At 44.8% G+C, this 14,677-nt stretch overlaps 1 protein-coding gene across 3 annotated transcripts in view; it reads right to left on the reverse strand.

Moving 5' to 3' along the window:
• CNTFR (ciliary neurotrophic factor receptor) overlaps positions 1-14,677 on the reverse strand; it is a 614,589-nt gene that overhangs the window by 415,523 nt on the left and 184,389 nt on the right. The window lies entirely within an intron of this gene.

The raw sequence follows: 14,677 nt of genomic DNA on the forward strand, positions 1-14,677 counted from the left end.
AATATAACTACTATAATACTGCTCCTATGTACAAGAATATAACTACTATAATACTGCTCCTATCTACAAGAATATAACTACTATAAAACTGCTCCTATGTACAAGAATATAACTACTATAATACTGCTCCTACGTACAAGAATATAACTACTATAATACTGCTCCTATGTACAAGAATATAACTACTATAATACTGCTCCTATCTACAAGAATATATCTACTATAATACTACCCCATGTACAAGAATATAACTACTATAATACTGCTCCTATATACAAGAATATAACTACTATAATACTGCTCCTATGTACAAAAATATAACTACTATAATACTGCTCCTATATACAAGAATATAACTACTATAATACTGCCTCTATGTACAAGAATATAACTACTATAATACTGCCCCTATGTACAAGAATATAACTACTATAATACTGCCCCTATATACAAGAATATAACTACTATAATACTGCCCCTATGTACAAGAATATAATTATTATAATACTGCCCCTATGTACAAGAATATAACTACTATAATACTGCCCCTATATACAAGAATATAACTACTATAATACTGCTCCTATGTACAAGAATATAACTACTATAATACTGCTCCTATGTACAAGAATATAACTACTATAATACTGCTCCTATGTACAAGAATATAACTACTATAATACTGCCCCTATGTACAAGAATATAACTACTATAATACTGCCTCTATGTACAAGAATATAACTACTGTAATACTGCTCCTATGTACAAGAATATAACTACTATAATACTGCTCCTATGTACAAGAATATAACTACTATAATACTGCTCCTATGTACAAGAATATAACTACTATAATACTGCTCCTATGTACAAGAATATAGCTACTATAATACTGCTCCTATGTACAAGAATATAACTACTATAATACTGCTCCTATGTACAAGAATATAACTACTATAATACTGCTCCTATGTACAAGAATATAACTACTGTAATACTGCTCCTATGTACAAGAATATAACTACTATAATACTGCTCCTATGTACAAGAATATAACTACTATAATACTGCTCCTATGTACAAGAATATAACTACTATAATACTGCCTCTATGTACAAGAATATAACTACTATAATACTGCCCCCATGTACAAGAATATAACTACTATAATACTGCTCCTATGTGCTGGAGTATAACTACTATAATAGTGCCCCTATGTACAAGAATATAACTACTGTAATACTGCTCCTATGTACAAGAATATAACTACTATAATACTGCTCCTATGTACAAGAATATAACTACTATAATACTGCTCCTATATACAAGAATATAACTACTATAATACTGCCCCTATGTACAAGAATATAACTACTATAATACTGCCCCTATGTACAAGAATATAACTACTATAATACTGCCCCTATGTACAAGAATATAACTACTGTAATACTGCTCCTATGTACAAGAATATATCTACTATAATACTGCTCCTATGTACAAGAATATAACTACTATAATACTGCCCCTATATACAAGAATATATCTACTATAATACTGCTCCTATGTACAAGAATATAACTACTATAATACTGCTCCTATGTACAAGAATATAACTACTATAATACTGCTCCTATGTACAAGAATATAACTACTATAATACTGCTCCTATGTACAAGAATATAACTACTATAATACTGCTCCTATGTACAAGAATATAACTACTATAATACTGCTCCTATGTACAAGAATATAACTACTATAATACTGCTCCTATGTACAAGAATATAACTACTATAATACTGCCCCTATGTACAAGAATATAACTACTATAATACTGCTCCTATGTACAAGAATATAACTACTATAATACTGCCCCTATGTACAGAATATAACTACTATAATACTGCTCCTATGTACAAGAATATAACTACTATATTGCGAAACCGGCTAAATAAGATTAAAATAGATAAATCTCCGGGTCCGGATGGCATACACCCACGAGTACTAAGAGAACTAAGTAATGTAATAGATAAACCATTATTTCTTATTTTTAGTGACTCTATAGCGACAGGGTCTGTTCCGCAGGACTGGCGCATAGCAAATGTGGTGCCAATATTCAAAAAGGGCTCTAAAAGTGAACCTGGAAATTATAGGCCAGTAAGTCTAACCTCTATTGTTGGTAAAATATTTGAAGGGTTTCTGAGGGATGTTATTCTGGATTATCTCAATGAGAATAACTGTTTAACTCCATATCAGCATGGGTTTATGAGAAATCGCTCCTGTCAAACCAATCTAATCAGTTTTTATGAAGAGGTAAGCTATAGGCTGGACCACGGTGAGTCATTGGACGTGGTATATCTCGATTTTTCCAAAGCGTTTGATACCGTGCCGCACAAGAGGTTGGTACACAAAATGAGAATGCTTGGTCTGGGGGAAAATGTGTGTAAATGGGTTAGTAACTGGCTTAGTGATAGAAAGCAGAGGGTGGTTATAAATGGTATAGTCTCTAACTGGGTCGCTGTGACCAGTGGGGTACCGCAGGGGTCAGTATTGGGACCTGTTCTCTTCAACATATTCATTAATGATCTGGTAGAAGATTTACACAGTAAAATATCGATATTTGCAGATGATACAAAACTATGTAAAGCAGTTAATACAAGAGAAGATAGTATTCTGCTACAGATGGATCTGGATAAGTTGGAAACTTGGGCTGAAAGGTGGCAGATGAGGTTTAACAATGATAAATGTAAGGTTATACACATGGGAAGAAGGAATCAATATCACCATTACACACTGAACGGGAAACCACTGGGTAAATCTGACAGGGAGAAGGACTTGGGGATCCTAGTTAATGATAAACTTACCTGGAGCAGCCAGTGCCAGGCAGCAGCTGCCAAGGCAAACAGGATCATGGGGTGCATTAAAAGAGGTCTGGATACACATGATGAGAGCATTATACTGCCTCTGTACAAATCCCTAGTTAGACCGCACATGGAGTACTGTGTCCAGTTTTGGGCACCGGTGCTCAGGAAGGATATAATGGAACTAGAGAGAGTACAAAGGAGGGCAACAAAATTAATAAAGGGGATGGGAGAACTACAATACCCAGATAGATTAGCGAAATTAGGATTATTTAGTCTAGAAAAAAGACGACTGAGGGGCGATCTAATTACCATGTATAAGTATATAAGGGGACAATACAAATATCTCGCTGAGGATCTGTTTATACCAAGGAAGGTGATGGGCACAAGGGGGCATTCTTTGCGTCTGGAGGAGAGAAGGTTTTTCCACCAACATAGAAGAGGATTCTTTACTGTTAGGGCGGTGAGAATCTGGAATTGCTTGCCTGAGGAGGTGGTGATGGCGAACTCAGTCGAGGGGTTCAAGAGAGGCCTGGATGTCTTCCTGGAGCAGAACAATATTGTATCATACAATTATTAGGTTCTGTAGAAGGACGTAGATCTGGGGATTTATTATGATGGAATATAGGCTGAACTGGATGGACAAATGTCTTTTTTCGGCCTTACTATGTTACTATGTTACTATGTTACTATAATACTGCTCCTATGTACAAGAATATAACTACTGTAATACTGCTCCTATGTACAAGAATATAACTACTATAATACTGCCCCTATGTACAAGAATATAACTACTATAATACTGCTCCTATGTACAAGAATAAAACTACTATAATACTGCCCCTATGTACAAGAATATAACTACTATAATACTGCCCCTATGTACAAGAATATAACTACTATAATACTGCTCCTATGTACAAGAATATAACTACTATAATACTGCCCTTATGTACAAGAATATAACTACTATAATACTGCTCCTATGTACAAGAATATAACTACTATAATACTGCTCCTATGTACAAGAATATAACTACTATAATACTGCTCCTATGTACAAGAATATAACTACTATAATACTGCTCCTATGTACAAGAATATAACTACTATAATACTGCTCCCTATGTACAAGAATATAACTACTATAATGCTGCCCCTATGTACAAGAATATAACTACTATAATACTGCCCCTATGTACAAGAATATAACTACTATAATACTGCTCCTATGTACAAGAATATAACTACTATAATACTGCCCTTATGTACAAGAATATAACTACTATAATACTGCTCCTATGTACAAGAATATAACTACTATAATACTGCTCCTATGTACAAGAATATAACTACTATAATACTGCCCCTATATACAAGAATATATCTACTATAATACTGCTCCTATGTACAAGAATATAACTACTATAATACTGCTCCTATGTACAAGAATATAACTACTATAATACTGCTCCTATATACAAGAATATAACTACTATAATACTGCCCCTATGTAGAAGAATATAACTACTATAATACTGCTCCTATGTACAAGAATATAACTACTATAATACTGCCCCTATATACAAGAATATATCTACTATAATACTGCTCCTATGTACAAGAATATAACTACTATAATACTGCTCCTATGTACAAGAATATAACTACTATAATACTGCTCCTATATACAAGAATATATCTACTATAATACTGCTCCTATGTACAAGAATATAACTACTATAATACTGCTCCTATGTACAAGAATATAACTACTATAATACTGCTCCTATGTACAAGAATATAACTACTATAATACTGCCCCTATGTACAAGAATATAACTACTATAATACTGCCCCTATGTACAAGAATATAACTACTATAATACTGCTCCTATGTTCAGGAATATAACTACTATTGTCCTTTATGTGGCCGTGCAGTGACAGACCACAGGTGTTTATTCTGATGGATAGTAATGACGGCTGCTCTGGGGTCTGTACTGTTTGGATGTTTCGGGGTCGGCATTTTGGATGCCCCCTGTGCCTTGTACACGGGGTCTCGGGGTCTTATGAGGTCACAGCCATTGGGCAGCTTCGTTACAATGACATTTCAGGGGTCTGTGACTACAGTAGGCGCACTATAATATGAATTTTGTGCCTCCGCTGTCCCCCCGCCCCGGATTTCCCCGTCACCTCTCCAGCCTCCCTGTGCTAATCAGACCAGGAGGTAACAGTGTGATCTGCGGAGGGTCCGGGCCGCCCGCCATCATTAGTAATGTATGCTGATATATTCAGCTCCGGGAGATTTCCGAGAAGCCGCCCTGACATCATTCACATCCTCGCTGAGAACATGGAAACCTGCTGACAACCACTGCAGATCTGCTCCGTAGGTGTCAGTCTCCACTTCATGTCTAGCATTGTATTCATGAATCAGGACACTCAGGATGAGCAGAGCCACATAGGGTCACCAAGTAATAATACTGTATATGTGACCTATAGGCGAGTCCTGGTGGGAGCAGGACCCTCAGATGTGGGCAGCGGACCCTCCTGTGCCGCCCCTTACCATGTGAAGTGAAGGCATTCCTGCAGAACAATGGCCACACACAGAGACAGATAAGAGCAGCCCTCCGGCCCACCCAGGACCAAGGCGGTGACCCCACTGTGGCCGGACTCCCCTCACAGCGAGGACGTCCAGTCTGGACCCCAATACAATATAATGTAAAGTCGGCAGATCTGCGACCAATCACATCTGCCGATCTCATTGGAGGGAGAAAGATCCGAGAGATCCAGTACTCGTTATCATTACTCCGGAAACACCTGACATCAAGGAATTATCACACCCCAAAATCAATATATAACCAGACCAGACCCTCCAAACTAAGCCAGACCCCAAGCCAGACCCTTAATCTAGTACTGACCCCAAACCAGACCCCTAAACTAATACTGACCCCAAACCAGACCTGTAAATTAATACTGACCCCAAACCAGACCCCTAAACTAATACTGACCCCAAACCAGACCCCTAAACTAATATGGACACCAGACCGCTAAACTAATACCGACCCCCAAACCAGACCCCTAAACTAATACCGACCCCCAAACCAGACCCCTAAACTAATACTGACCCCCAAACCAGACCCCTAAACTAATACTGACCCCCAAACCAGACCCCTAAACTAATATGGACACCAGACCCCTATGCGGATTACCTGCGGAATTACCAAAATCAGCCCGGAAAAATCCCCATAGTAATCCGCAGCGTGTGCACATACCCTTATAGCTCTGAATTCCGCAGGTGGCGACTGATACCAGAGGGAATGACCCGGCTCTCAGAAGCCAATTCCTGCAGGGTCTCCCTGAAAGGGTAAAGGACGCGTTAGCAGTGTGAGACCCTGCGTCTCTGGAGGCGGCCATGTCCTTGGCTATTCAGGTGGATAGACCCATGAGGGACAGATGGGTAAGACCGCCTGCTTCTGAGCCCTCTTTCCGGGTCAGTACCCTGGTGTCAGAGGGAAGGTCCGGGGGTGAACCTATACTTGTGGAGTTAGAGGAACCCATGCAGTTGGGGTGCGTTCATGTCGTATGTTTCTCCCCACACTTGCAAGAGAAAGGGTGTGTGCTTTTTTGTGGGGTGAAGGGACATTTTATTGGGGCCTGTCCTGTAATTCCAAAGCAAAAAAGAGACTTGATTAACCCTCGGGAGCCTTGAGTTTGATAATCAAGGGGTGTGTTTGTCTTCAACCTGCAATCCTCGTTTTGTCCTGACAGCAGAGGTGGTGCTAGAGAGCAGGTCTGAAAACATTTCTGTGCTTGTGGACAGTGGAGCTGGAGTCAGTATGGTGGATGCTGAGTCTTCTAGATCTCATGGCTTTGTCTGCTCAAACTTGGCCGAACCTCTTCCTCTTTGCGCCATCGCCTCAGCCAGCACCTCTCGCACAGAGAACACTGACCCAGATTGTTCATAACATAAGACTGAGGGTGGGGTCTGCGCATTATGAAGTAGTCCCTTGTTATGTCCTGAAGGGTCTCCACACTCCAGTGGTTCGGGGTTTGCCCTGGTTGGTGAAGCATAATCCAACTGTGGATTGGCGATCCAGAGAGATTGTGAGGTCTGGAGATTACGGTCATGGTGACTGCCTAAGCGTTTCCCCTTCTGCTGTATCTTACAGACATTTTTCTGACTTGGAGGCCCCTGCCCCAATTTTGCATAAGGTGGTAGTCATCTCGGCCTTGTACCCAGACCTGGAGGGTGAGGTGTTGGAGGCTCAGGTGGACGCCCCTGCCTGCTGCTCTCCGGGGAGGTTATTTGTGCCGTCTAAATTGTGCAGCAAAGTAATTAGAGAATATCATAACTCTGTGCTTGCTGGCAACCCAGGTGGTAAGGCAACCATGGACCTCCTTTCTTGCCATTTTTGGTGGCCTCGGTGGCATCGGGATGTGGTTGAACTTTCTAAAGTACCGCATACCCGACCATCTGGTCCTGTTTCACCACTACCTTTTCCCAACAGGGTCAGGAGAGACAGGTATAAACGTGTGACTGTCAGAGAACGCTTGCCAGGTCCGGACCTGAACGTGAATGACTGTGTGGTTGTCCACCAGAAATATCAGGTTGAGGGTTCCTTCCTGGAAGTTGGGACCTAGATTCATTGGTCCCTATCGGATAACCGCCGTCATTGGTCCAGCAGCGTTTCATCCTGAGCTACCTCAGGCTCTTAAGTCCTACGTTTTTCACAGGTCTTTCCTGTAGAGATATGTGGAACCTCTTGAGCCCTCACCCCTACCGCCTCCCCCAATAATGGTTATTATTATTATTATTTATTATTATAGCGCCATTTATTCCATGGCGCTTTACATGTGAGGAGGGGTATGCATAATAAAACAAGTACAATAATCTTTAACAATACAAGTCACAACTGGTACAGGAGGAGAGAGGACCCTGCCCGCGAGGGCTCACAATCTACAAGGGATGGGTGAGGATACAGTAGGTGAGGGTAGAGCTGGCTGTGCAGCGGTTTGGTCGATCGGTGGTTACTGCAGGTTGTAGGCTTGTCGGAAGAGGTGGGTCTTCAGGTTCTTTTTGAAGGTTTCGATGGTAGGCGAGAGTCTGATATGTTGTGGTAGAGCATTCCAGAGTAGGGGGGATGGAAACCTAAAGTCTCAAATGTCGAGGATTGTAGATTCTTGCCTCCGACGTCGTTCCCTACAATACCTGGTGCACTGGAGGGGGATATGGTCCAGAGGAAAGGATGTGGCGTTCTGCATCAGAGATGAACACCCCCAGGCCGGTTTGTTAGTTCCACACCTCTTATCCTGAGAAACCTGGTCCTGAGTGTCCGGAGGCCACTGTCATGGATGTGTCAGAGGCTGCAGACCGTCGCTCTTCATCTGTCTACAGAAGGTCTCATCAGTTTGCTTTGCAGTCTTCAGCCTGGTCCTTCTGATGCTAGGACCCAGCGGCCACCTCCCCCAGCTCTAATGGTCACACCTGGATCTGGGTGTTTATAACTCCCAACTTGCTGTTGGGAGTTGCGGATGATATTTTCTATTTCCACTTTCCTGTTGAGGCTTGGAGCTGCAGCAGTCGACTAGCGACCTCTTTGGAGTTTGGAGGGCATCATTGTTACTCTCGGAGTCTACTCAAGCTAAGTGTCTCCCTTGTTTTGTTTATCCTAGCTGTCATTAGTGTTAGTGGGGTTCGACCTGAATCCACCCCTTCCTTCTCTAAGCAGGGCTTACCGCTAGGATCTGGCATGGATTAGGTATCCTGCTCGGCAAAAGGTGCGGAACCTATTTAGGGTCTCTTAGGGCAGACAGTTTCCATACCGCCCCTATACAGCCCTACACAATTACCATTCAGCCCCTGTACAGCCCATCACAGTTCCCATACAGCCCCGCACAGTTCCCATACAGCCTCTGTACAGCCCAGCACAGTTCCCATACAGCCCCGTACAGTTCCCATACAGCCTCACGCAGTTCCTATATAGCCCCTGTACAGCCCTACACAATTCCGATACAGCCTTTATACAGCCTCACACAGTTCCCATACAGCCCCTGTACAGCCCCAGTACAATTCACTTTACAGCCCCGTACAGTTCCCATAGAGCCCTTGTACAGTCCAGCACAGTTCCCATAAAGCCCCATTACATAGTAACATAGTAACATAGTTAGTAAGGCCGAAAAAAGAAATTTGTCCATCCAGTTCAGCCTATATTCCATCATAATAAATACCCAGATCTACGTCCTTCTACAGAACCTAATTGTATGATACAGTTCCCATACAGCCCCGCATAGTTCCCACAAAGCCCCGCACAGTTCCCATACAGCCCCGCACAGTTCCCATACAGCCCCGCACAGTTCCCACAAAGCCTCGCACAGTTCCCATACAACCCCTGTACAGCCCCGCACAGTTCCCAGACAGCCCCTGTACAGCCCCGCACAGTTCCCATACAGCCCCTGTACAGCCCCGCACAGTTCCCATACAGCCCCTGTACAGCCCCGCACAGTTCCCATACAGCCCCTGTACAGCCCAGCACAGTTTCCATACAGCCCTGTGATGGTGTGATATGCTATGTGGGTATCATTTTTGTGTATATTTCTATTTTACTTATTTTCATGGTGTTCTCATGTAGGAGTTATTTGCTAATTGATGAATGGCTGTTGCTGCAATCTGATATCAGCCCCCCAGTATTGTATTGTTTGCTAATATGCTAATGACATGTTGACCTAGCTTGTTGCAACAATGAGCCCCTGAGACCTTCTCCCCCTGACCTGTGAATGAGGAGGGGGACTTGTAAATATCAGGGAGGTGAGATACAGATCAGTCCTGTGTGGAATGATGATGTGTTCACAGCATCTCAGAGAGAAAGAAGAGTATATGGACTATGCCATCCTCTGTCTGCTGGATTGTTGGGCTTTCATCCTGTTACTGAACTGCATTCGTGTTCTGGACTATTTTATCCTTTGTGTGGTGGATTATATATGGACCTTTCGTATTTTTGCCTAAATAAAGGTCATGGGATTGTTCACTATACTCTAGCTCTGTTGATTGTGTGATATCGGAGAAGGACCCCGTGACACCCTGTACAGCCCCGCACAGTTCCCATACAGTTCCCATACAGCCCATATTGATCGGCTGCAGACCCCAGAGTGTTTGGCGCGGTATCTTCTGCTCTCATTCTCTTTGATCTCCGTGTTTCGCTTTTCACCGAGCGATAATCTTACTCTCTAGTTGTTTTGGGCTAGATCCTTTGTGATCCCTTTAGGTACAGAATAAGGACAGGACCCCCTCTTGTTGTCCCGTCATCCCCAGGTCAGTCTAAGGGACAGGGGAGCAGGGATTTTGGGTTAGATTTGGCTATGTGCTGATGTCAGATTAGCAGAATATTGGCCATCAGGTGCCAGATTACTGGATTTGAGCGATGTGACACTGGGAGTGATGCTGCCTGGTGACCACCACTCGCTCCGGCAGCGTTCAGGTGGTGGTGGCTGACAGACGGTCATACTCTGCTGCATCTTTATGAGCGTCCATATTAATTCTCTGCTCTTAGATGATATTATTTTCATGCTTCAGATCACTAATTAATCCTCCTGGCAGGACATAGCGGGGAACGCGCTGATTACTGCAACTGCATCTCGAAGATTTCAATTAATTTACCTCCAAATCATAATTCTGCCACTTCGGCTGCAGACGTGCAGCACATCGCAGTGAGGACACAGAGTCTCACTCCTAAGTCTTATTAAGGGTCAGTGGAAGTACCACCACCACACCACAGTGGCACCACCACACCACAGTGGCACCACCAATAACACAGTGCCACCACCACACCACCAATAACACAGTGCCACCACCACACCAACAATAACACTGTGCCACCACACCAATAACATAGTGCCACCACCACACCACCAATAACAGTGCCACCACCACACCACCACCAACACAGTGCCACCACCAATAGCACAGTGCCACCACCACACCACCAATAACAGTGCCACCACCACACTCCCAATAACACAGTGCCACCACCACACCAACAATAACACTGTGCCACCACACCAATAACATAGTGCCACCACCACACCACCAATAACATAGTGCCACCACCACACCCCCAATAACACAGTGCCAACACACCAATAACATAGTGCCACCACCACTCCACCAACAACACAGTGCCACTACCACACCACCAATAGCACAGTGCCACCACCACACCACCAATAACACAGTGCCACCACCAATAAGAGTGCCACCACCACACCACCAATAACACAGTGCCACCACCACATCACAGTGCAATCACCACACCACCAATAACACAGTGCCACCACCATACCACCAATAACAGTGCCACCACCACACCACCAATAACAGTGCCACCAACACAACACCAATAACACAGTGCGATCACCACACCAACAATAACACAGTGCCACCACCACACCACCAATAACATAGTGCCAACACCACACCCCCAATAACACAGTGCCACCACCACACCCCCAACACAGTGCCACCACACCCCCAATAACACAGTGCCACCACCACACCCCCAATAACACAGTGCCACCACCACACCCCCAATAATAGTGCCACCACCACACCCCCAATAACACAATGTCACCACCACACCAATAACACAGTGCCACCACTACACCACCAATAACAGTGCCACCACCAGTGTCACCATCACACCACCAATAACACACTGCCACCACCACACCACCAATAACAGTGCCACCACCACACCACCAATAACACAGTGCCACCACACCACCAATAACACCGTGCCACCACACCACCAATAACACAGTGCCACCACCAAACCACTAATAACACAGTTCCACCACCACACCACTAATAACAGTGGCACCAACACACCACCAATTACACAGTGCCACCACATCACCAACAGTGCCATCACCACATCAACAATAACACAGTGCCACCACACCAATAACACAGTGCCACCACCACACCACCAATAACACGGTGCCACCACCAAACCACTAACACAGTGCCACCACCACACCACCAATTAGACAGTGCCACCACCACACCCCCAATTACATAGTGCCACCACCAATTACACAGTGCCACCACACCAATAACACAGTGCCACCACATCACCAACAGTGCCACCACCACATCAACAATAACACAGTGCCACCACACCAATAACACAGTGCCAACACCAGTGCCACCACACCACCAATAATACAGTGCCTCCACACCACCAATAACACAGTGCCACCACATCACCAAAAGGGCCACCACCACATCAACAATAACACAGTGCCACCACACCAATAACACAGTGCCACCACCACACCACCAATAACACGGTGCCACCACCAAACCACTAACACAGTGCCACCACCACACCACCAATTATACAGTGCCACCACCACACCACCAATTACACAGTGCCACCACTACACCACCAATTACACAGTGCCACCACATCACCAACGGTGCCACCACCACATCAACAATAACACAGTGCCACCACACCAATAACAGTGCCATCACCAGTGCCACCACACTACCAATAATACAGTGCCACCACACCACCAATAACACAGTGACACCACCACACCACCAATAACACAGTGCCACCACCACACCACCAATAACAGTGCCACCACCACAGTGCCACAACCACACCAATAACAGTGCCACCACCACACCACCAATAACACAGTGCCACCACACCACCAATAACACGGTGCCACCACCAAACCACTAACACAGTGCCACCACCACACCACTAATAACAGTGCTACCACCATACCACCAATTACACAGTGCCACCACCACACCACCAATTACACAGTGCCACCACATCAACAATAACACAGTACCACCACACCAATGACACAGTGCCAACACCAGTGCCACCACACCACCAATAATACAGTGCCACCACACCAATAACACAGTGCCACCACCACACCACCAATAACAGTGCCACCCCCACACCACCAATAACAGTGCCACCACATCAACAAAAACATAGTGCCACCACCACACCAATAACACAGTGCCGCCAAAACATCACCAATAACAGTGCCACCACCACACCACAAATAACACAGTGCCACCACCACACCACCAATAACACAGTGCCGCCACACCACCAATAACAGTGCCACCAACACAGTGCCACCACCACACCAATAACAGTGCCACCACCACCCCACCAATAACACAGTGAAACCACTACACCACCAGTAACACAGTGCCACCACCACACCCCCAATAACAGAGTGCCACCACCACTCCCCCAATAACAGTGCCACCACCAATAACACAGTGCCACCACCACACCACCAATAACAGTGCCACCACACCACCAATAACACAGTGCCAAACACAATGCCACCACACCACCAATAAAAGTGCCACCAACACACCACCAATAACAGAGCCATCACCACACCAACAATAACACAGTGCCACCACCACATCCCTAATAACACAGTGTCACCCCTAATAACACAGTGCCACCCTTAATAACACAGTGCCACCACCACACCCCCAAGAAAACAGTGCCCCCCACCACACCACCAATAACAGTACCACTACCACACCACCAATAACACAGTACCACCACACCACCAATAACACAGTGCCACCTCTCCACCAACAGTGCCACAACCATACCACCAATAACACAGTGCCACCACCACAGTGCCACAACCACACCACCAATAACACTAATAGCACAGTGCCGCCGCCACCACACCACCAATAACAGTGCCACCACACCTCCAATAACACAGTGCCACCAACACACCACCAATAACAGTGCCACCATCACAGTGCCACCACCACACCACCAATAACACACTGCCACCACCACAACACCAATAACACAGTGCCACCACACCATCAATAACAGTGCCACCACACCACCAATAACAATGCCACCACCACACCCCCAAAAACACAGTGCCACCACACCACCAATAACAGTGCCACCACACCAATAACACAGTGCCACCAACACACCACCAATAACACAGTGCCACAACACACCACCAATAACAGTGCCACCACCACACCAATAACACAGTGCCACCACCACACCCCAATAACAGTGCAACCACCACACCCCCAGTAACACAGTGCCACCCCAATAACACAGTGCCACCACCACACCCCCAAAAACACAGTGCCACCACCATACCACTGTGAGGAAGATGTATAAGTTTTAGTCTCTCATTGCCAGCACCTATAGGGTGAGCGTTGACCCCCCTATACTTCAAAGTTTAGCTTTTCTTTTCAATGGGTGTAGAAGAGCTTTTATTGCTGCTTGCTGCAAATTCCTGACTTTGTGCAACTTACTCCTCATGCCCCTCCCAGAAGAATTTTTACGATCGCGTCGGCTCAAATCTTCCTCCAGCAGAAACTGGTCTGATCTCCTTCTTTAAAGGCAAGAAGTCCTTTGTTCCATTATAGTGAGATATTGGGCCAACGGTTTAGGCTAGGAAAATAATAAGTCCAGTTTGTAAATCTCCATCGACGGATCAGCCACGGTAAGCGCGGGCTTCTAGTTCCAACAGGGACAGAGTATGGATTTCTCTGGGATTATGCATCCCATCAAGCTCAAATTTGGTCTCATTAGAACGCCAATGTTAATACAAGATGAATAATGGGTGTGTTATGATTCTGACATGTTCTGTAGCGGAGATACAGGCATTAGACAAACTGGTGTGAAATTTAGTAAGACTGAAGAGAAAGGAGGGTCTGAGGAAACCAGCCCTGTTAGTGATGTCATGAGGCTGTGGTTATTTAAGTGACTCCACTT

This window comes from Ranitomeya imitator, chromosome 1 (assembly GCF_032444005.1).
Source record: "Ranitomeya imitator isolate aRanImi1 chromosome 1, aRanImi1.pri, whole genome shotgun sequence".
NCBI lineage: Eukaryota > Metazoa > Chordata > Amphibia > Anura > Dendrobatidae > Ranitomeya > Ranitomeya imitator.